Source organism: Polypterus senegalus, chromosome 3 (genome assembly GCF_016835505.1).
Source record: "Polypterus senegalus isolate Bchr_013 chromosome 3, ASM1683550v1, whole genome shotgun sequence".
Classification (NCBI taxonomy): domain Eukaryota; kingdom Metazoa; phylum Chordata; class Cladistia; order Polypteriformes; family Polypteridae; genus Polypterus; species Polypterus senegalus.
The window spans coordinates 271,541,223-271,564,689 of record NC_053156.1 but is presented as its reverse complement, the minus strand read 5'-3'; the positions used below and the strand labels follow the sequence as shown (position 1 = coordinate 271,564,689).

The 23,467-nt window shown below is 41.0% G+C and overlaps 1 protein-coding gene across 2 annotated transcripts in view; it reads right to left on the bottom strand.

Moving 5' to 3' along the window:
• Positions 1 to 23,467, bottom strand: part of plekha6 (pleckstrin homology domain containing, family A member 6) — a 327,603-nt gene that overhangs the window by 278,369 nt on the left and 25,767 nt on the right. Inside the window, exon 1 of one of the 2 annotated variants that reach the window (XM_039749191.1) lies at positions 6,569 to 6,649. The exons of the other annotated variant lie outside the window; for it this stretch is intronic. The gene's annotated coding sequence lies outside the window, so the exon portion shown is untranslated. Of the gene's footprint in view, positions 1 to 6,568; positions 6,650 to 23,467 lie in introns of those variants that run through there. 2 annotated transcript variants of the gene reach the window in all.

Here is a 23,467-nt window from a genome sequence, read left to right as displayed (position 1 = left end):
TTTATATTCTTCAGTGGCCTTTCCCAATCACCAGATTTGAATCCAATCCTTGGGGATGTGGTGGAACAGGAGATTCACAGCAAGAATGTGCAGCTGACAACTCTACAGAAATTGTGTGATGTAGTCACGTCAGTATGCACCAGAATCCCAAAGGAATCTTGTGGAATCAATGCCATGTAGAGGTGAGGCTGTTTTGAGAGCAAAGGGAGGCCCTGTCCTGACAGTGGTCCAAATAATCTTTCCAGTGAGTGGGCATCCAATGATGCATTGTGGAGGTTGAACAGAAAATCAAATCAAATCAAAATTTATTTGTAAAGCACAATTTAAAAAAATACCGTAATTGTAAACCAATGTGCTGTACAATAAAACCAAAAAATATCAACAGTAAATCGATAAACAAACGAGAAAAAATGCTAAAACAAAACAAATAAATTAAAGGAACCAATTAGCAAACAAACAATTAACAGAAAAACACTGAATATGAAAAATTAATAAATTGATACTAGAGTTACTCACATACAGTTAAAGGTAATCGAAAACATTTGGATTGATGATGCTGACCTAATTTCAATTGGCAGAGCATTCCGTAACTTTGGTGACAGTACTACAAAGGCACGACCACCCCTAGTCTTCATCTTAGACTTTGGCACAACCAACAATTGTTGTTGAGAAGAACGTAGGGAGCAGACTGGTGTATACGAGACCAGCAACTCGGCCAGATAGGATGGGGCAGCACCACTCAGTAACTTAAAAACCAAAAATCAAATTTTAAACTTAATTCTAAATTCAACTTGGAGCCAATGAAGCGAGGCCAGAATTGGGGTAATGGGCACAACTTTCTGAGAACGGTTCACCGACAAAAGCGCGATAGACAATATGCGCCCCGACAAAACCACGATGGACAAATGAGCGCCGACAAACCCGCTAACTGGTTTTCAACAAATGCGCGCCGGCAAAATCGCCACGACAAAATCGCGTTATGTACACTTTATGTGCTAGGTTATAACTGTTATAACTGCTGATGGCATGCCAGTCGAGGGTTGGCATAACGCGTCGTATACAAAGCGGAATTACCAGCAGTCAGGCAGCCAGCAAGTCTAAATACGTTCAATCAATCAATCAACATTTATTTATATAGCACATATTCATACAAAAAATGTAGCTCAAAGTGCTTTACAAAATGAATAGAAAAATAGAAGACACAATAAAAAATAAACATAAGTCAACATTAATTAACATAGAATAAGTAAGGTCCGATGGCCAGGGTGGACAGAAAAAAAAAAAAACTCCAAAAGCTGGAGAAAAAAAATCAACTATGAAGACGTCTTGCTGCAATCCTTCCTACATATGCAGGGCGTGATCTTAAGGACTATCTGCGCAGCGTACCGTTCTGATGGCATGCCGCATCTCATAATATTGACTTCTAAAATAAACATTATTATATATGCTTTAAACTAGTAATTCATATTTAATGAAACTTTCGCGATTTTGTCGGCGCGATTTTGACGCCACGTTTTAATCGGCGCTATTTTGTCGCCGCTCATATGTCTATCGCGCAAATGTCGGGTCACACTGAGAACCAGTAAGAAAACGAGCAGCAGCATTCTGAACCATCTGCAGCCGAGAAAGATGAGATTTACTGATTCCAGAATAAAGAGAATTGCAAATAGTTGAGGCACGATATAATAAAAGCATGGCATACCTTCTTCAAATCTGACGGCCCCAGGAACGGTTTGACTCTTGCAAGCAGCCTAAGCTGAAAAAAGCAGCGCTTGACAATGGACGAGATCTGTTTATTAAAATAAAGATCAGAATCAAGGATAACTCCAAGATTTTTAACGTGGGGTTTGCAAAACCCAGCTAATGAGCCGAGCTGATCCCTGACAGCCCATTCAGAAGCCATTGGTCCAAATACGATAACCTCCGTTTTACTCTGAATGAGATTCAAAAAATTCAAAAAACCCTTGATTTCTGTCTGTTTTGAAGTTATGGCCTACCTAATTTTTTGTAATTATTTGTAACTGAGTGCACAAGAAAGCCTTTAACATAAATACAGAAGTGTACATCGATTGATTAAAATAGCTGATATGTAGTCAGACATTTGCTGGAGCTCATTTCCCTCTAAAGGACTGGACTTTTCTTTCTGTTTTCAGTTCTTTATCGGTTGGTTCATTTTGGGGTTCATGTACGGTGCAGCAACCCCCTGGTGCACCCAGGTATAATATGGCTGACAGTTTCTGCTATGTACTGCAGTCAGAGGGCACAACGAAATTTCCATTAAAAAAATTAAAATCGGAGTAATTTAGTTATTTTTACATGTCTGCCAGTTTACTTACACTACCATGAAAAAATATTTTCTCCCTTCTTGATTTTCTTTAAAACTGCAATATGTTTACCCTGAATGTTTTCAGATCATCAGTCAACATTTAAAATTAGGAAAAAGGGCAACAAAGTTATCCAACACCAGTTGGCATTGTGTGAAATAGTAATTGCCCCCTTAAACTTAGTAACTTCTTGTAACAATTTAAGCTGCAATTTCTTCAAGCAAATACTTCCTATGATTCGGTATCAGTGTTTCATGTCACTTTGAGGGGATACTCCTTACAGAGCTGCTTTAACTCAAGAACACTAGTGCATTTTGGAGCATGAATTGCTCATTTCAGGTTCTACCACAGTCTCCATGATGGGGTTAGGTCTGCATTTTAACTAGGTGAATCCAAACCATTATTTTTCTTCTTTCATCCATTCCCATATTTACTTGCCATTGTATTTTTGGATTATTGCACTGCTGCATGATTCAACTTTGCTTCACATCCAGTTGGGTCGCCACTGCAGCTTACAGACGAATGACTGGTGTCACAAACATGTGCATGGGGGGCATCTTCAGGGCTCCTACAGCAATTGTAATTGTACCCCAAGCCATGGGTCGGCAGTGTCATTTACACCTTTCCCTCTTTCCCTGTAAGTTCTGAAGACAGGAGGCTGGAAGAACTCTGACATCACTTTCAATTCCAGCAGAAGTCTCTTCTCTTACAGTCCTAGACATACTTAAGGCCTGACTGCACCAAAACTGGGCTGTCACCTCAGAGCTGTATCTGGATAAAACATTTCCTAAGGATCAATCCTCTGGATATACAGTCTAATGTCTTTTTTTTTTTGCTTTGTTTCTTTTGGCAAAACAACCTGCCATTTAAAGGGGGTCACCCTGTGATCCCCAAACCCTTTTTTATTTTTGTCACTTGGTTTTGTTACACCAGTCATTTTCCATAAGAAGTATTTGATACAGAGCAAAATCCATGGTTCATTTACAATTTGGAAATCATCCAGGCCACAAGGTGGCAAAGCTTCTTGCACACAATCACAATGTTTCACTGTTGGTACAATGTTCTCACTGTGGAATGCTATGTTTGCTTTACCCCAGGCATAATGGGACCCAAGTTATCCAAAAAGCTCAAATATGCTGTCTCATCTGTCTGTAGAATATTCTTTAAAAATGCCCAGGGGTCAGTTAGGTGCTTCCTGGCAAAGTAGAACATTACATCGCTATATGAGGAGGGATGTTCATTTATCTTCTTCTTGGTTAGCAGCAGTTTATACCCCGTTATTTTTGCTCAGTTTCTTCCAGTTATGTAATCATGACCGCCAACCTTTGATGAAGCAAGATAAGCACGCAATTCTTCTTAGCCCAGTAATTCTGGGAGGATTCACTGGATTTCCAAGCACTTTCTATGTGATGATTGTTGCTCTCACCGTGGCTCATTGGAGTCTAGAACCTTCAAAATTGTCTTTATGGCCATTTTTAAAGTCATATACAGTAAATCACAAAGACATGCAAGTTAGATTAATCTGTGACTCTAAACTGGTGTGAAATGAATGAATGTGCGCTGCAACTGACTGGGGTGCCATTCAAGGTTCATTTCTGCCTTATGCATTTAAACACTGGAATTAACTTTGCCTTGTGAAGCAATGAACAGGCCAGAAATCAAATCAATTGGGCTGACGTGCAATCCTCCATTGAAATAACAGATTCTAATACAGTGAAGTATTAAAAACTCTGGGCATGAGGAATATTTTTATAGCCACTATAAATCCAGTTATGATCTCACGTTATAGAAAAAAATATTGCTAACTTAATGCTTTTCTGAAACAAGCATGCAGGGCCCTGTTAAAGCTTTTCTGATGTCTTAATATATGAGAAGTGCTATTTATGTTGGAGCTTTCTTGTCATCCAGCTCTCTGAACTGGGTAGAGTGTTCAGTTTGAAGGATTTTTAGGACAGAATGTTTGTATGGTGGTGGTATGGTGGCGCTGCTGCCTCACAGCTAGGAGATCCGGGTTCGCTTCCCAGGTCCTCCCTGCATGGAGTTTGCGTGTTCTCCCCGTATCTGCGTGGGTTTCCTCCGGGTGCTCCAGTTTCCTCCCACAGTCCAAAGACATGCAGGTTAGGTATATTGGCGATCCTAAATTGTGCTTGTTGTGTGTGGGCTGGCGCCCTGCCCGGGGTTTGTTTCCTACCTTGCACCCTGTGCTGCCTGGGATTGGCTCCAGCAGACCCCTGTGACCCTGTGTTAGGATATAGCGGATTGGATGATGGATGGATGGATGTTTGTATGGCTACACTGATTGGATCTTTAACTGAACTGTGCCTTGCTGTTTGTGTTTTTGTCTCCAGTGAATAAAAATATACAGTAAATATTTGTTTTACCCATTCTTCCTATTACTACATAACTCATATACTCCATAATGTTCTGATCACATACACAACTTTCATCTGTAGAAAAAAAAAGTGACCTAAAGTCCTTTAAAGCATTAACAAATCACACTTGGCATGACTCAATGATGATTAAAAGAGTAGACGATCCATAAACTGACCAAAAGACCTTTTTGTCTTTTAGTTGTACAGCACTTTGGTCAATGAAAGTTGTTTAAAGGTGCTTGATAAATAAATAAATAAATAAATAAATAAATAAATAAATAAATAAAAAGGCTGTTTTTATTTTTTAATAATAACGGTATGCCTATTGTTCCAAACAGGATGAAATAAGAATTAAAGTAGACCTTCAGGAAGCATAATCCATGCTACTCCTATGGGGATATGGGGGATTCAGAAATTATGCAGGCTCCTTCACTTTCTGTTGTAGGTTTACTTTTATACAAGCCGTGCTATCCGTCTAAGACGGGCTGAAATCTAAGTGATCAAAGTAAATCTCAATGTTAATGTTTGCATTGCACCATGCAATGCAGGTGTCTCTGTTATATGCCATTTGTTATGGGGTTTGTAAAGGCAGTGTTCATGTTTGTGATGCACCATTGATTGCAATGACTAATGCAATGCATTTTATTACTAAAAATGTTTCTGATGTGCTTTCTTTTGGAATGAGTCATAACAACTGGACGGACACACAGACAAACACACAGACACTTCTCTTTTTATGATCTTGAATGTTTAAATTTGCCATTTTTGCTCATCAATCTACGCCATGGACTGTTAAATCAGAGACAAACATGAAAACGGTCTGTAAGTTAGAGTGCCAACCGTGTGACTCCGCATTTAACGTATGTAACAAAAATAGATTTAAATAAAAGAAATCATCGCACTCTAGGGTGGCCCAACTGAAATACAGGCAATCTCCTTGAAAACACATCCTGGAAACAGCTCTCTTTAATGATAAGGTCAGGCTTTCAGGAGCTCCACACCTTTCAGGGACATCCACTTTCTATACTGTTCAGGTTGGAATGGGCGGGGCTTCTCTGTTTTAACTGCCCTCATTGGGTCTTTTCAGCACTTTGAGGGAAACAAAAGAAGCGACAGCACCCCCTTTCGCCCGGGTGGAGTACTGCATACATCAGATGAGCCTGGAAGTTGATCCTCTGACACACATGAGTGGCAGGATAAAAAGCAAAACTGGGGACTTATTGCATGTGTGCATTTTTAAATGAAAACGTAGTAGTTTGGACAAGGACTTAATCAGATGAACAAAGGTCAGTAGGCTTAATAAGCAAAAACAAGAACATTGGGGCAAATGTAGATGTGGTCAGATGTCAGCAAGTGATCAGAATTATGAATTAGGCAACATCTGTCAACAGAATGTGTGAGATGGACGCAGTCAAAAAGGTCCACAGGCAAAAACGCAACAGGGGAAAGCAGCACAGTTTAAGAACGAATACAAATAAAGCGGCACAAAAACTTAGTCCTGAGCCTGAGCCAGGAACCAGCTTGAATCGTAAAATAATTATGGCTGGAAGAGCCTTGGCAGGGGAGGCACAAGAAGAGCATCACTAGGCAGTCAGACCCCTTTGAATTGTGCCACCCCAGCCCTCCATTCCTCATAAAAATTCTAGCACAGCTACATGCGATTTTTACATAAAGCATCAAAAATAATATCACTTTCACATTTAATCATATACATTTTCATGTTCTATAGTCCACAGTAACTGCTATATAATGTTTTACTAGCCATATTGGTAATACAAAGCACATTGTGAAGGTGATAAAAAATATGCAGCGCATATAATATACACATTTCAAACTTTTGCACTGTGCATTTTCTGTAGTTGAGTGACTTACCAAAATGCCGTTCTTATGGAAAGCACCCTCCTTTAGGCCTTTGTCCAGTGTCTGATAGTAACCAGATTGAAGGTCAGCACATAAGACTGCGTGCTTCTCCGTTTTTGCCCATTTCTGGTCTTGTCATACTAATCCCAGTTGCCATTCCTATTCATTGGCTCAAAGCCATGCTAAGATTAGAACTCATCTAACCAAATGCATGGAAACGCATGGAGGGAGGTTACTGTCACTCCGCCAAAGTTCAATAAAAAAAAAAATTATGAAACTTATTTTCTGACCAGAAGTGACTCACAAAATCCCACTAAGTGCTCTTCACTGTCAAAATGAGCAAAAATGTTTTTCAGATGAAGTGCAGTTCTATGTGCTCTTTCTTGATATCAGTTTGAATTGTTCCAAAATCCTCCTAAATGTGTCAGGAATGGTCAACTTTAAATTCAAGTTCAAGACAAATATTTGGCAGCTGGGTGCCCATTGGTAGCTATAAAACATCCCAGGAAGTGTTTTTTGGGTGAAAAGTCTGTTATTGAAAAGCCTCAGTAAAAACTGACAACTGTAAAGCAAGTGTGAATAAACATGGACATGTGCCAGTCATGAAACGTCTTGCATAATTCGATGCCACGCCAGTCTGTTCTTGTATTTACTAGGATCGGACAGGTTGAATTTAGACTTTGTCCAAAATGACAGTGCAATTGCTTTATCATCTACTATATAAAAAAACACTAAGGTCTGTGTATGTGTGGGTGTGTCCGGTACCACCAAGCAATCTGATTGATCAGTTTGGCTTTGCTGTTATTGGTCAGTTTGGCTTTGATGACGCACTCGAAAGAAGAAGTGTGACAGTGAAATAAGTAAGAAGGAGTAAAGATGCAGGAGGCTCGCTGGGAGTTGCCATTAAAAATGGGAAATGTAGAAGTGGACAGCAATTGCAAAAGACGCCAGGAAATGACCGAGTCTGAGAATCAGGCTTCACGGGAGATGGAGCTCCAGTCAGGAGAGTTTCAGACACACGGATACTGAGAAAAGATAAACATAAGGCAAGAGATGTCGAATATTTGTACATTTATTCAATTACATGTCTTTGATAGTTAATGTGGCTTGTTTTTCATATTCTGGGACTCTATTTGATGTGATTTCTTTTGAGCAGGTCACTTATGTCATAAATGACATAACCCAAATGTGGTTGCAGGGTGCTAATTGATATTGTTTCTATGCACATCAAGTCTTCTCATTAGAAATGAGCTATTTTATAGGTAGAATCTCTGCACACTTTTAATCGATGTCTCCAAATTGCACACACAATTTCATTTCATTAAATTTGCCTGCAGTACTTTCGGTCACATTCACCTGCATAGACAGAATGTTTTATTATCATTGTAGTCCTGGTCATTTTGCCTTTCACTTTGCCTAGCACGAAACCAAACACAAAATCAAGCCAAACCAAAATATAAGAAGAGAATTTTTTCAAAAGGTTGACTGACTGATTGCTCAAGCGCTCTGTCTCTCACAAGGGAATGCCTTTAATTAAATCCAATTTCAAACATTACATTATGCATGCAGAAATATTACATAGCCCAAGTGTGAAGACACCAAGCATTACATAAAATGTGCATCCCGCTCCTGGCAATGTGGCACATCTGTGCCTCCAAAATGGACATACCCATAACACTGACCACATAAATGACAGCACTCATAGAAAAACACACCAAAATGGCAGCACCGTTATATCACCTGGAAAAATGGTGGCATTTTTAAACAACCATCCAAATTACCTGGAATTGCTTGTGTATAAATAAACAGGGGAAAGAATTTCTGTTAGAAATTCAACATGGTTAAACAAAACCCATGATGAGACAAGAAAATGTACTTTTAGACAAAAGCTGCATACCTGTGAGAAAATGACAAATGAATTAATTAAACGTTGGATGTACTTGTGGTCTTAGATGAGATTCTGCTTTGGCTGCTACAAAATTGTGTGCATGCTGAAGACAATAGTGCTCACACGCTCGCACTGCCTGATGGGAATTGTAGTCCTTGCGTTGGCACTCCACCCCCATTATAATCCCTCTTCCCGATACGACATACTGCATAGCCTGCATTGTAAAGTTGGACTGATGGCAAGGCATATGCAAAATGTGGGCATTACCTGACCTACTGTATGTCATAGGTATTGCAGGCTGCAGTTAGACCCTCCTCTCTTCAGGCTGCATTTTCCTGCCTTTGCCTCTGCTGTTCTGTTTTTTCAAAAGTTACAGTTAGGTCCATAAATATTTGGACGAGACAATTTTTTTTCTAATTTTGGTTCTGTACATTACCACAATGAGTTTTAAATGAAACAACTCAGATGCAGTTGAAGTGCAGACTTTCAGCTTTAATTCAGTGGGTTGAACAAAACGATTGCATAAAAATGTGAGGCAACTAAAGCATTTTTTTAACACAATCCCTTCATTTCAGGGGCTCAAAAGTAATTGGACAATTGACTCAATGGGTATTTCATGGGCAGGTGTGGGCAAATCTGTCATTATGTCATTATCAATTAAGCAGATAAAAGGCTTGGAGTTGATTTGAGGTGTGGTGCTTGCATGTGGAAGATTTTGCTGTGAACAGACAACATGCGGTCAAAGGAGCTCTCCATACCGGTGAAAGAAGCCATCCTTAAGCTGTGAAAACAGAAAAAACCCATCTGAGAAATTACTACAATATTACGAGTGGCAAAATCTACAGTTTGATACATCCTGAGAAAGAAAGCAAGCACTAGTGAACTCAGTAACGCAAAAAGACCTGGACGTCCACAGAAGACAACAGTGGTGGATGATCGCAGAATCATTTCCATGGTGAAGAGTAACCCCTTCACAACAGCCAACCAAGTGAACAACACTCTCCAGGGGTGGGCGTATCGATATCCAAGTCTACCATAAACAGAAGACTGCATGAAAGTAAATACAGAGGGTGCACTGCAAGGTGCAAGCCACTCATAAGCCTCAGGAATAGAAAGGCTAGATTGGACTTTGCTAAAGAACATCTAAAAAGCCAGCACAGTTCTGGAAAAACATTCTTTGGACAGATGAAACCAAGATCAACCTCTACCAGAATGATGGCAAGAAAAAAGTATGGAGATGGCATGGAACAGCTCATTATGCAAAGCATACTACATCATCTGTAAAACACGGTGGAGGCAGGCAGTGTGATGGCTTGGGCATGCATGGCTGCCAGTGGCACTGGGACACTAGTGTTTATTGATGATGTGACACAGGACAGAAGTAGCCAAATGAATTCTGAGGGGTTCAGAGACATACTGTCTGCTCAAATCCAGTTAAATGTAGTCAAATTGATTGGGCGGCGTTTCATGATACAGATGGACAATGACCCAAAACATACAAACAAAGCAACCCAGGAGTTTATTAAAGCAAAGAAGTGGAAAATTCTTGAATGGCCAAGTCAGTGACCTTATCTTAACCCAACTGAGCATGCATTTCACTTGTTGAAGACTAAACTTCGGACAGAAAGGCCCACAAACAAACAGCAACCGAAAGCCGCTGCAGTAAAGGCCTGGCAGAGCATTAAAAAGGAGGAAACCCAGCATCTGGTGATGTCCATGAGTTCGAGACTTCAGGCTGTCATTGCCAGCAAAGGGTTTTCAACCAAGTATTAGAAATGAACATTTTATTTCCAGTTATTTAATTTGTCCAATTACTTTTGAGCCCCTGAAATGAAGGGATTGTGTTAAAAAAATACTTTAGTTGCCTCACATTTTTATGCAATCTTTTTGTTCAACCCACTGAATTAAAGCTGAAAGTCTGCACTTCAACTGCATCTGATTTGTTTCATTTAAAATTCTTTGTGGTAATTTACAGAACCAAAATTAGAAAAAAAGTTGTCTCTGTCCAAATATTTATGGACCTAACTGTATTTTCTGCCATGACTTATAACAAATGATGCTCTTCACAAAAATGTGCCAAGTATCTGATGTAGTGGCAGACCTGTCAGTGTGCCAGAAATCATCTGATTTAAGATAGCCTTTGCTGTGATTTATAACAAGCATCAGTGCTGGCTGCACATGCATACTCAAATAATATTATTTTCGTAAACCATGTGTACTCAAATCATATTTTTGACTAGGCAATGTTGTTACATTTAGTGAATCACGTATAAATACGGTAATTGCAATTGTACAAGGTTTCCAAAATTCTTCAGCTTATACGATTCAATCAATACATGTGACATGTATGCAAATAATTCCACCGTCGAAGTATCTTCGTTTTTAAAATTCAAAGCAAAAACAGTTCACACAAAAATAAAGAGAAAAATGTATATTACGAACGGGAACATTCTTGTGTAAAGAAAGTTCTGTTTTAGGCTTAGCTCTCTTGTTGCATTTCTTTAAGTGCCCATCCCACACTTGCAGGACCGTAGGTCGGGGCAAACATTCATATGTTTATGAAAGAGACAGAAAACTGTAAGCCGTTCTTCTGTTTGCAAGCTAAGAATCAATGCTTCTAAGCAGAGAGATTGCAGAAATAACTGAGAAAGTTCCATTACATGTTAACTTACAGGGGAAAAAAGATTATACCGTTATCTAATGGCGCTTTTCCACTGCATACTACGGCACGACACGGCTCAGTTCAGCTCACTTTTGGGGGGTTTCTACTGGGAACAGTACCTGGTACCTGGTCCTTTTTTTAGTACCACCTCAGCCGAGGTTCCAAGCGCGCCGAACTGTTACCAAAACGTGACGTGTAAACTCTGCTGGTCACTGATTGGCCGGAGAAAATCGTCATTACTGCGTCACTGGCTATTCTTTTCTTTAAAGGTACACACACGCGGAAGTTTGTGTCCCGTCTCTCCATCGCTGGACGCAGTTTGTTGCATAAGTGGATGAATGTTTCTTCAGACATTCGAAAGTTCTCCAGCCACTGAGTGTTTGTAAAACCGGGAACAATCACATCCCACCACTCTGAAGCACGGTTAAATGTCCAAACAGATGGTCCGTTGCGGCGACTTTTTTGCAAAATGTGGAAGATCTGTAATATACAGAATCAGCATTTTAATGTTACACTGGCAGTTAAGTTCATTTTATGCTTTGCAACAGTGATAAAAGTTAGCTAGTGACGTGCTTTTTTTAGATGTTTACCCTTGCTTGCGCGTCGTCGAGCTAAAGTGTTGTCGTTGTCTGCGTGTTGTTGTAAAAGTTCCATGGTGTCACGGCAGTAGAGGCGGCGCAACTATAACGACACGTGAATAATCCCGCCCACTCTAAAGCGGTACTAAACTGCAGTCGAAACGCAAACCAAGCCGAACTGAGCCGAACCAAGGTGAGCTGTACTGAACCGTGCTGTGCCGTACTATGCAGTGGAAAAGCGCCTTTAGTAACTATGTGAAACTTTTATTCTATTTACATTAAGCAAACACTTCTGTGAATGTTAACGTCAACTTATAAGGCCTGCCTCATACAGACTCAGTGATTTAACGACAGATGCACACTCAAACCATAGCAGCAGCGACTTTTTTGCCTGGTACATTCTGTGTTGCTGACTTACAAGGCTCACAGAGCGAGACTGAGGCCTTCTGGCTGCATAGCGCATGATGGCGAAGCGTACACATAAGTGTTTCATTGAAATTTGTACACATAATAATACATCTGAACAGAACTCATTCCATTGCATTGCATTCTTTATAAAAGTCTGGTTGAAAGAGCCAAGGCCAACTGCACCGTCAATACTACAGTATGTTTACAGAGCATTTTAACACTCTCCATTGCTCACTTTCTGTGTTGTTTCATTAGCACCCCTGTTAAAAAAGATCTGAGGAAATGAAAAATGCTGATTACGTGATTGAGGCAAACCACAATGAAGCAAAGTGAAGTGCCACAAACCCATTATTGAGTGTTATAGTGTATGATCGTGTGACATTTTTTCAGTGATTATTCTCTAACATTTGAGACAGGTTACGTTGTGTAGAAATAATATTTTTTTAATTTTCAGAAGATGTGATCCCTACAGAAATAACAATTGATGTGTCATACCTATAATTCAATAAAGTGCTTTGGACAGTGTTGAGTCTATCGCTCTAGGAGCAGCACAGTTTATACATCTTAAAAGACAGAGACAGTAATTCATATCTTGGTATCAGCATTCAGTGATGTCAGTAACAGAGATGACTTTTCAAAGTGAAACTACGTCCATGAGAGCTGAACGGTCGCTGAGAAGGTAGATGATTAGCAAGGTAGTCTCACAGGGCCAGACGTGAGGAGAACACATATCTGGGAACTATAGGTGGCATAGTTGGTGGAGAAAGGGTGATGATTACCCTGGGCCCACTTTTCAAAGCCTGGAATAAAAAGCTTGTTTTCAAAAGGAAGGGGCCCACAGAGACTGCTTATATACTGGGTCCAGAGTTCTGTGGTACACCCTTGCTTATTAAAAATTTTGTAGTGAATGGCTGCAAATTCTACAACTGCAAAGACTCTGCCTACAGGGTTTCATTCTAAAAGCCCACCCCAAATTCCTCCAGTTCATGTATTCTAAATGGCCGCGGTGCAACTGAAAATGCAAGTGAAACAAGTTGTAGAAGACACTGAACAAAAGATTTGACACTGGAAGAAAATAAAAAAACTACAATAGCTGCTATCAGGTAACTGAAACTGGAAGATTATGGCATTTATCTTTCTGTCATTTTGACTATTGCATCACTCCATGGTATAACAGCAGCATCTCGTCTTCAGAGAGGTACTGCTGCCATCTATATATACAGTGTGTATTACATGTTCAGATGCTGTGACTATATTCTGGTATGCCATGTTTGGCTTTTGCAGTTAGACAGTAATGTTAACGTCCTTTAGTTATTTGTGCAGTTTGTGCAGCCTCGTCTGTGGCTTTTGTAATGCTAGAGTATTGCTTGGTACTGTAACTGCTTCCACTGTACTGTGTACTGAAATCTGCGTCTTGTTCAATATCAACAGTAAAAAAAAACTTGCTAAATGGGGGCTCTTTTTACAGTCCCTCCTTTTAACTCGGTGTGACAGTACACTGTTTACTTCCAATAGATACTCTACTGTCATTTTTTTCACCAATACAGGTGCCAGTTCTTTTTATCTCACACTGACTCTGATTTTACCACCTTAACTGGGAATGATTTTGACGACATACAGCAATGCTAAAGTATAATCGTCGGGTAGAGGGGTCCTTTCATCGGATTGGCTGCCCCAGCGCTGTCTCAGCTATGGAACGGCCAATAGGGGGATGCAGCTTGATGGCCGACGTCTCCAGGACTCTAAACAAATCCAAATTGTATTCTGTGATATCATCTACTGCTAAAATCCGCTATAATATTAATAATAATTTTATTTTTGTATTGTATGGAGGATTACCTGTTTTCTGTTCTGTGTATTCTGTTGTATTGACCCCCTTCTTTTTGACACCCACTGCACATCCACATTACCTTAAAAGGGGGTCTCTCTTTGAATTGCCTTTCCCAAGGTTTCTTCCATTTTTTTCCAGTAGGGTTTTTTTTGGGGGGAGGGGGTTCATGTCTTCTTAGAGAGTCAAGGCTGGGGGGGCTGTCAAGAGGCAAGGCCTGTTAAAGCACATTGCAGCACTTCTAGTGTGATTTTGGGCTATACAAAAATAAATTGTATTGTATTGTATTTCCCATGTAGCATTATTGTTATTAATCCACTGTATTGTGTTCCCTGCACACAGAACACATGTTTATTAGTATCTCAGGGGTCTTTTTAGTTGACATTTTGGTCTTTGAAGGTTTATCCATCATAACCGAGTAGAGCACCAGCGCTGTTTGCTGTTTAAGTCACTGCCCTTACTTTGAGCGCCGTCTTCATGAGATGTTGGGCTGGTTTTGAATGTGACGCTCAGTGAACTACCTAATTGTTCCCACCCAGATTTCTGCAGAAGTCACTCATGGTTGTCTCCAGGCATATATTATATGTCTGGTTCTGTGAGATTATCAGCAATTTAAAGCATACAGACTGTCTTCTTTTAAAATGGCTGAATTTCACATTTTCTTCCTGAAATTACAAGGAAATGCTTTTTTGCAATATGTCTTAAGACATCAGTGAATCCAGTAGGGGGTGCTAGCTCCTTTGTTGGAATAAGTTCTTTTGTAATTGCAGCATGTTACATTATCCAAAACTATATAGATATAATATAAAAAAGCGATATCCCACCCTTAGTGATACGGCGGTAAGAAATCACATAGGAGAAATAACTTAGCTTTCTTTAATGACAATTTACGTGGCATAACAGATGAGGAAGCCATGACAGGACCGTCACCGAAGTGGGAGCCCGATGTATACAGTCTGATTTTCAGTATCTCCCATCTGTCCATCGGCTTCAAAGGTGTGCCGGGCAATGTTCCATGGCTTTATACTCTTTCTCCATTTGCAGGCCTCCACTTAGGTGAATCTTGCCATTCCAAACAAGGAAAAGAAGATCCAATGTCATGCTGACTCTGACACACAGAAATAGTACAATGCCCATTTCGCAGTTGTTCTTTTCTTGTCTTCTATTGCTTGCCTGGCAGTTTTAAATGATGAGCCCGTGTGTGCTAAATCTGGCCTTGTGTTAGCTGTACATGTGAGTGGATTTATAAAATATTGTTTTGTACAGAGCACAGTGACATATAAAACTTATATACTGTGGCGGGAGGCTGGGGGCTGTGCCCAGCCAGGACGCTGAGAAGGACAGAGTGAGGGCACAAGAGGGCAGCCGCCCTGGTTGGTATGAGGGCCACGGGAATGGAGCATGGAAGCTCAACCCTTTAAGGGCCCATGGCCACCGCCAGGGGGTGCCCAGACGACTGAGGAGCCCTGGACGTCAGCACTTCCACCACACGCGGAGGTGCTGGCAGAAATATTACCAGGCACACCCGGAGGGCTTCCGGGTGCTCATGAGTGCCGCAGGAAGCTCATCAGGATGCACCTGGCGCACATCCAGATGGGAATAAAAGGAGCCGCCTCCCTCCATTCGAAGAGAACGAAGCTCGGAGGAGAGGAGTGGAGGCGGTGAAGGCAGGACTTTTAAGAGGCCCGGGCTTGAAGGTGTTTGGTGTTGAGACACTGGGTAGTGTGCAGACAATACCAATTGTAAATACTGTAGTGTAAATAAAACATGTGCGGTGCTTGAACCAACAGTGTCTGTCTGTCTGTGCCGAGGCTGATCTTCCACACTTATTACAATCAATAACACCCTTGGCTTGAAAAGTGAATACTTTCTGTAAGGCTTTTCTTGTCAAATGGAGAACCTGGCCCCATCACACCCATTTTAATACGTAAGAACCTGGCTAGGTTTTTTTTTTTTTAAATTTATAAAAGCTGCTTCACTTCAGAAAATAATTCAAAGTGTCAAATTAATATATACCGTGATTATGAACAAATAACTTTGATTTTGAAAAATACACCACTTTAATGATGTGTTACAGTTTCAAATGTTCTTCTCATCAATTTGGTTTGCATGGTATGGATTCTTGCCCACATTTTTTTATTTTATTTATTTTTTTTTTTTTGCGTGCCTTTACCTCATCTTACAACTATTCTGAAGACAGATCACCCTTCAAAGTAATGTTAAAATGGACGACTATACAGGCAAGGCAAAATGTCTGACGCGCTTGGACAGGCACTCAGCAGTTTAGTGTCAGGAATTCAGACCCAGATCCCACATGGTGACATCTCATTTCCTGTCAATATCAATTTATTACCCAATATATGAGTACAAACCTCTAGGGCGTACACAAAGATCTCTTGCGCTTAGAGGAAGGCTACGCGAGCCAGCCGCTCAGAGAATGGAGAGTAAAAGTTCATCCCAAGTGCAATGACTGGAGGAGGCAGCTTTGAAAAGTGCGGCTCTGCTACCAGCTCGGCTCCAATTCCCTATAAAGGCGGACAGAAGCCAGACTCCCAGTTTGGAGAGACAGCACTTGAGTTTTTACCACAGTCGTTCAAGCTGTTTTTTTTCAGTTCCCTTTATTATTATGCTTATTTTTTTTCTCTCCTTTTATAAAGCCCCCCTCTCAATTAGTGTTAGCGACACACCACAGCAGCACCATGTCATTAAAATCTGCTAAGTGGAGGGCTTTATCATTTGCTCGGCTGCTGTCCTGCTAATTATACCCTACACCAATCATCTTATAAATGATAATGTCTGAGTTGGCAGCCTGCTGAACCTTCTGTTGGGAAACAAAGGTTAAGGAAGACAGGAGAACAAAGCTAATTTGATAAAACAAAACAGAAGCAAATAGCACCTGAATGGGAAAATAAACTCGGCATCTTACTGCTGGGCTGTAGCTCTCTGTTTCTTGTTCAGTAATTGTTGGGATTTTTATTTGCTCAAACAAGAACCAAATGGACTTTATGTGTGAACATACTGTACGGTGGCACAGTGGGTAGCGCTGCTGCCTCGCAGTTAGGAGACCAGGGTTCGCTTCCCGTGTCCTCCCTGCGTGGAGTTTTGTATGTTCTCCCCGTGTCTGTGTGGGTTTCCTCCGGGTGCTCCAGTTTCTTCCCACAGTCCAAAGACATGCAGGTTAGGTGCATTGGCGATCCGAAATTGCCCCTAGTGTGTGCTTGGTGTGTGTGTGCCCTGCCAAGGATTTGTTCCTGCCTTCCGCCCTGTACTGGCTGGGATTGGCTCCAGTGGACCCTTATGACCCTGTGTTAGGATATACCAGGTTGGACGATGACTGACTGACATACTGTATGGTGGATGGACTTAAATAAGGAGCTGTCTGATCCCAAATTTTGTCCATTGTACGGCACACCCACACTCTTCAATCCACTGAAAACGTTAAAATTCTAAAAAGACAAATAACGTGTGTGAGTGGGCCCAGTGATGCACTGGTGGTTCATAGAGATCTACTTTCTGCTTTAACCTGAAAGTTCCAGGCGACTGCCACGCTGCATTGGACCACGCAGGTCTGACACCGTCACATTATGGCAGGCAGTGGTTAAGGCTTTGGATTTCAAACCCTGAGGTTCTTGGGTTTAAATTGTGTCACTGAAACTGTGTGACCCTAAGCAAGACATTTGGCCTGCCTGTGCTCCAATTGAAAAAAAAAAAAGAAATGTAACCAATTGTATTCTTATTGTTGTAAGTCGCTTTGGATAAAGGTGTCAGCAAAATAAATGTATGGCCTTAAATAAGAAGGCGGAGTGGTGGCTCTGAGGCTAAGGCTCTGTACTGGCAATTGGAATGGTGGCAGTTCGAATCCCATAAATACCAGAAGTGAATCCACTCCATTGGGCCCTTGAGCAAATGGCCCATAACCTGCAATTACTCCTCGCTGGGTATGACGTTAACCTGCATCCAGCCCTGAAAGCAGGTCCTCCAACCTTCAGGGTAGGGTTGACACTCCAGCTACTGTAAAACACCTCACACTTTTCCCTTCCATTCAAACGAGTGTGGTGCTGAGGTGTCACCTGTTGCATGGCTATGCTTGGGTCCTAATTTGGGATCCTGTGGTGGGTGCAGCAACACGTAGTGTCACTACATGGTCACAACCTCCAAGAAAGGCAAGGAAATGCCTACTCAACTTTTTGAGCCTGTGATTCCAAATCTTTTTATGTTAATAGACCATAACCAAAGCATCTCGCTATCACATTCAAAATGCATTTCACTGTGGATAATAAAACATTGTGCAAGCAGGTATCAAGAATTTACAGTCATGTGAAAGATTAAGTACACCCCATGGAAACTGGCGACTCCTTCAACATATTTGAACAGGCAAAGAGAAGACCTTCATGCAAACAGTGCCTACAGACTTGAATACAAACAGAAATAAATGCCTTTTCAATCATTTATTCAACAAAAACATCTATAGACATAATGGTCTACTTAAGAAAACGCTAGCTGCTGTTGCCCCCAATCCCTTCAAACCTGGCCTAATTTTTGACCCCTTTCTGCTACTTTGATTTAACTATTTAACATTCTTTACTCGATACTGATGTTCTACCCATCATAATACAGGTCACACATTTCTCTTTCAGAACTTTGACTGCAGGAGAATTAGTTATTTTCAACAGCATATGTTACATACAGAGAAGTTGCAAATTTCAGTAATTTCTTACCAAGAAATGCACTTTGAATTTTATTTCTATTTCCATAGCTCCTGAAGACTATAAAAGTGTTAGTGAATACGTCAGGAACAGCCAAAAAATATCAAATATCTACAAGTAATATGTCTAGTTTTACTGTTTTATAGAAGCACAAAACATTGGATCGTTTTTCTTTCCTTTTACTGCTCTCTTTTTTCAAATAAGTATCTGCAGTACTAGGGTGTTGTATCGTGTTAGCCATTATGGATGTAATGACACCTTTTTGCATATTTTTATCTTTTCAGTTAGCCAATAAAAGGTGCCATTTTGCTTGACTTCTCATTACAAATTAATATCCAAAACAAACATATAATAATAATTCTTTGCATTTATATAGCGCTTTTCTCACTACTCAAAGCGCTCAGCAATTGCAGGTTATGGGCCTAGCTCAAGGGCCCAACAGAGCAGAGTCCTTTTTGGCATTTATGGAATTCAAACCGGCAACCTTCCGATTGCCAGTGCAGATCCATAGCCTCAGAGCAAACAAACATCTATACATATAATTCACTAAGGGCACAGAAGACACTGAGTGCAAGCAAGACAGTGAGCACAAGCAAGACAGAGCCCCGCCCGCCAACTCTAAGACCATGGGATACGCTCAACAGAGCCCCGCCCGCCAACTCTAACCCTCCTACCGCGTCATGGGATACACACGACAGAGCCACGCACGCCAACTGTAACCACCCTCCCGAGTCTTACGTCGCTCTCGAGGCATGCAACAATTCACCAAACACAGCCTCAGTCGCTTTCGTCTGTGCAAAAGTCCACATGTACCTCTGAGCCATGTTGAATTTACTCCGGACGCAAGACAGAGAGCCACGATCGCCAACACACAGAGCCCCGCCCGCCAACTCTAACAAAGGGCAAGAAAGACAGAGAGCCACGCCCTCCAACTCACAGAGCCCCGCCCACCAATTCTAAGACCATGGGAAACGCACGCATTTATTGTATACATGGATATAAATAATTGTATGTAAACAATTCGCCAAAATCTGTTGTATATAAACGATACTGTTTAAAACGTTATTGTTTCTTCATCAGAAAACCCGGTTTCTACGTCTACCTGTATTAGTTTAAATGCCACTTTTACCACTCGCAATAGGGCGGACGCGCTGACTTATCGTGTCGACTGGGCAACACAGTGAATACGGCGTCTATCTATATATGTCTATGTTTTCCATAGCCTGCTACAGGAAGGTACTCTCTCAGCCATTGGCATTGGTTTCATTCCGTGCTATTTTCGTTATACTGTGACGGTGGTTTCCTAAGCCTTTGTTATACTGAATTCCTTTCTCATCGTTTTCTGTTCCTATTCTTACACCGCCGTATGCTACGGCGGCTTCGGCTAGTATTCATTATTGATAACCATGGGTTTTGTATCGTTCTGTGTCATTGCGAAGGGCTGATTTTAGTCTGTCAGAACAAAAAAAAATCATACTGTGCATCCAAGTGACAATGCCAATAGTGGCAAGACTCAAAAACATCTTTACAAAAAGAAGATTCTAAAATGTATAAAATGGAAAACGCGGAAAGTGTAATGTGGTGCCATTTGAAAGTTGAAGCTCCCCTCTCATTTTGCAGTCCATCTATCAGCTAGTATGCAGCTAAATTAGGATGTTCAGAAAAGTTGGGGTTGGGGTTTGCAGGTGTTGCTGTGATGCAGCAATTTGTCCATCTTTAAGGGAAGAAAGACAAACACTGCAAACGTATGGGGTATGGAATACACCATTTTAATGGAAAACCACTTTACTTTAATTATAGCAGTACCTGTAGCTAAATGAATGTTTTTATTCAATTTTGTTAATTTCTGCACTATTGTTTGGTCCTGCCAGCAGATCCAAAACAATGGGGCTGAGTTTAAAGTGTTAGTAAGAAAGGACTTCTTCAAGGTATTTTGCATAACTGCCCACCACTCTTGACCACTCCTTTATGCAAAATTCCTTGCCTGTCCTGCCCGTTTCAAATCCCCCACAACATTTCAATGGAATTCAAATCAGGGCTGTGACTGGACCAGTCCATAAGCCTCCATTTCCACTTTTTAAGCCATTCCTTGGTAGATTTGCTAGAGTGATTCGGATCATAATTTTTGAACAGTCCATTTCCAGTTCAACTTCAACTTTAGGACAGATAGCTTCACATTCTCCTTAAGCAGACTTTGATAGGATGCAGAATTCAGAGTTGACTCGATGACTGCAACCAATCCAGGCCCTGAGGCACTAAAGAAACCCCAAAACCAGAACATTTCCACCACCATGCTTCACTGTTAATATGGGGTGCTTCTTCTGAAATGCTGTCTTCAATTTGTGCCAAACACGTCTACTGTTACTGTGGCCAAACAACTCTCCCTTTAGTTCATCTGACCAGAGCGCATTGTTCCAGAAGGCCTGGTCTTTGTCTAGATGTTGAATGGCAAACTGTAGTCTTGTTCTAAAGTTCTTTTAGGACATCAAATGCAGGTCAAATGTGTGCAGTCTCTGACTGATTGTAAATGCATGCACTTTGACACCAACATTTGTAAAAGTTACCTACAAATCTCATGATGAAAATTTGGGGTTCTTGAAGACATATTTTAGTATGAAATGGTCAGCTGTTGGGCTGAATTTGCTGGTCTGGCCAGTCCTGGTGCAGATTAGTAGTTGTTTGAAATTAACAATTTTCCTTACAGTGGATTTATTGATTTCAAAAAATTTGAAATCCCTTGACAGACTCATAGATGTCCACAACCTTCTTTGTGGGGACCTTAAGGAGCTGCTTTGATCACTGCACACGCCATTAACAAAGAGAACACCAGACCTTCTACATCTGCTGTGTAAGTAAGACGGGCTCACCTGCCTACTCACTAAGGAGGTTCTAATCACTGGCACCTAATCTGGCAAACCTTAATAACATTTTATGGATTTGAAATGGGGGTAAATAAAGGGATGGACTTACATTTTGAATGTGACAAACCTTTATTTTTATTAATTAGAGAGCAATGTCACATGCTGAGCAATGAGGATCCAAAGGTTACCTTACGTCCACAACATCTATGAATGACTTTGAGGAATGTAAAGTGGGATACATTAAACATTCTGGTACTCATCTGGCAAAACTGCATCACTACCGCCAAAGAAGCAATTTCACACGTTATCAGAAGAATAGCTTGTCTGAGGATGGCACGGGTGAAGACTCTGAGCAAGGATAATAAACACAAGGTAGAAATAATTTAAAACTTGCCAGCTTCAATCACTTTTTTAGTTGAAAAAACTATCACATCTCATGGTGAACTTTGGTAAATTCAGGAATGGTGGCATTTTTGTCTTCAACTGGGCAACTTTGGATGGGACGAAGTTCTAACTGCATGCTCCTTTTTTAGACAGCTAGCTGGACCTCCTGTATTCAAATGTCAGTACCTTTAAAAGGAAACCTGTGGTACATCTGGTAAGGTCTCACCACCTTATTGCCACCTACAAACCTGTTATTAACAGCAGCAGTTCTTCATTATCCAAGCTAGAAGTTTTTATGAGTGTATTTATATATATTTTTTTCCTGTATATATATATATATATATATATATATATATATATATATATATATATATAGTGACAGTAGGGGTCGCTAGTGCTCCCTTGAACCCTCAGGTACCATGCTAGACACTGGATACAAGTCCAAGACTTTTTATTATTTATCAATACTGTGCACAAAGCACACTCCACACTACTCATATATCAAACAACAACAACACTATTCTCTCCTCCTCGCCCAGACACTTAGCCCCTCTACCTCCCAGCTCAGCTCAGTGTCTGGACTGAGCCATAGTCCTTTTATAGCCCCTGACCTGGAGGTGTTCCTGTCCCATCAGTCCACAGTTCCTTATTCCTTCCGAGTCAGGGCAATCAGTCCTTTACTTCAACCCGGGAGCACATCGTTCCTGACTCCCGGGTCATAAGGCATAAAAGAGCCCATAAGCCACCCCACAGCGACTCCTGGTGGCCCCCAAGGTATCCAGCAGGGCTGTGTATAAATACTACAAAGTCCATAAGGCCCTGCTGGACCTTGGGGCACGTTCCTGCTGTCGGGAGAGCTCCTCCTGGCGGCCTGGGGGTGAGGACCGGCATGAGAAGCCGGCAGTCCTCCACAGTATATACTGTATATATATATATATACATATATATATATATATATACAGTTGTTGGTGCCAGACAGGCTGGTCTGAGTATTTCAGAAACTGCTGAACTACTGGGATTTTCACGCACAACCAACTCTAAGTGTTTATAGAGAATGGTCCGAAAAATAAAATATACACTGAGCGGCAGTTCTCTGGGTAAAAATGCCTTGTTGATGCCAGAGGTCAAAGGAGAATGGCCAGACTGGTTTGACTTGATAGAAAGGCAACAGAAACTCAAATAACCATTCGTTACAACTGAGGTATTCAGAAAAGTATCTCTGAATGTACAACATGTCGAAGCTTGAAGCAGATGGGCTACAGCAGCAGGAAGACCACACCGGATGACACTTCTGTCAGCTAAGAACAGGCAACTGAGGCTATAATTTGCACAAACTCACCAAAATTGGACAACAGAAGATTGAAAAAATGTGGCCTGGTTTGATGACACTCAATTTCTTCTGCAACAACCAGATTATAGGGTCAGAATTTGGAGTCAACAACATGAAAGCATGGATACATCCTGCCTTGTAGCAACGGTTCCAGGCTGGTGGTTGTGGTGCAATGGTGTAGGGGATATTTTCATGGCACACTTTCAGCCCCTTAGTACCAGCTGAGCATTGTTTAAATGCCACATCCTACCTGAGTATTGTTGCTG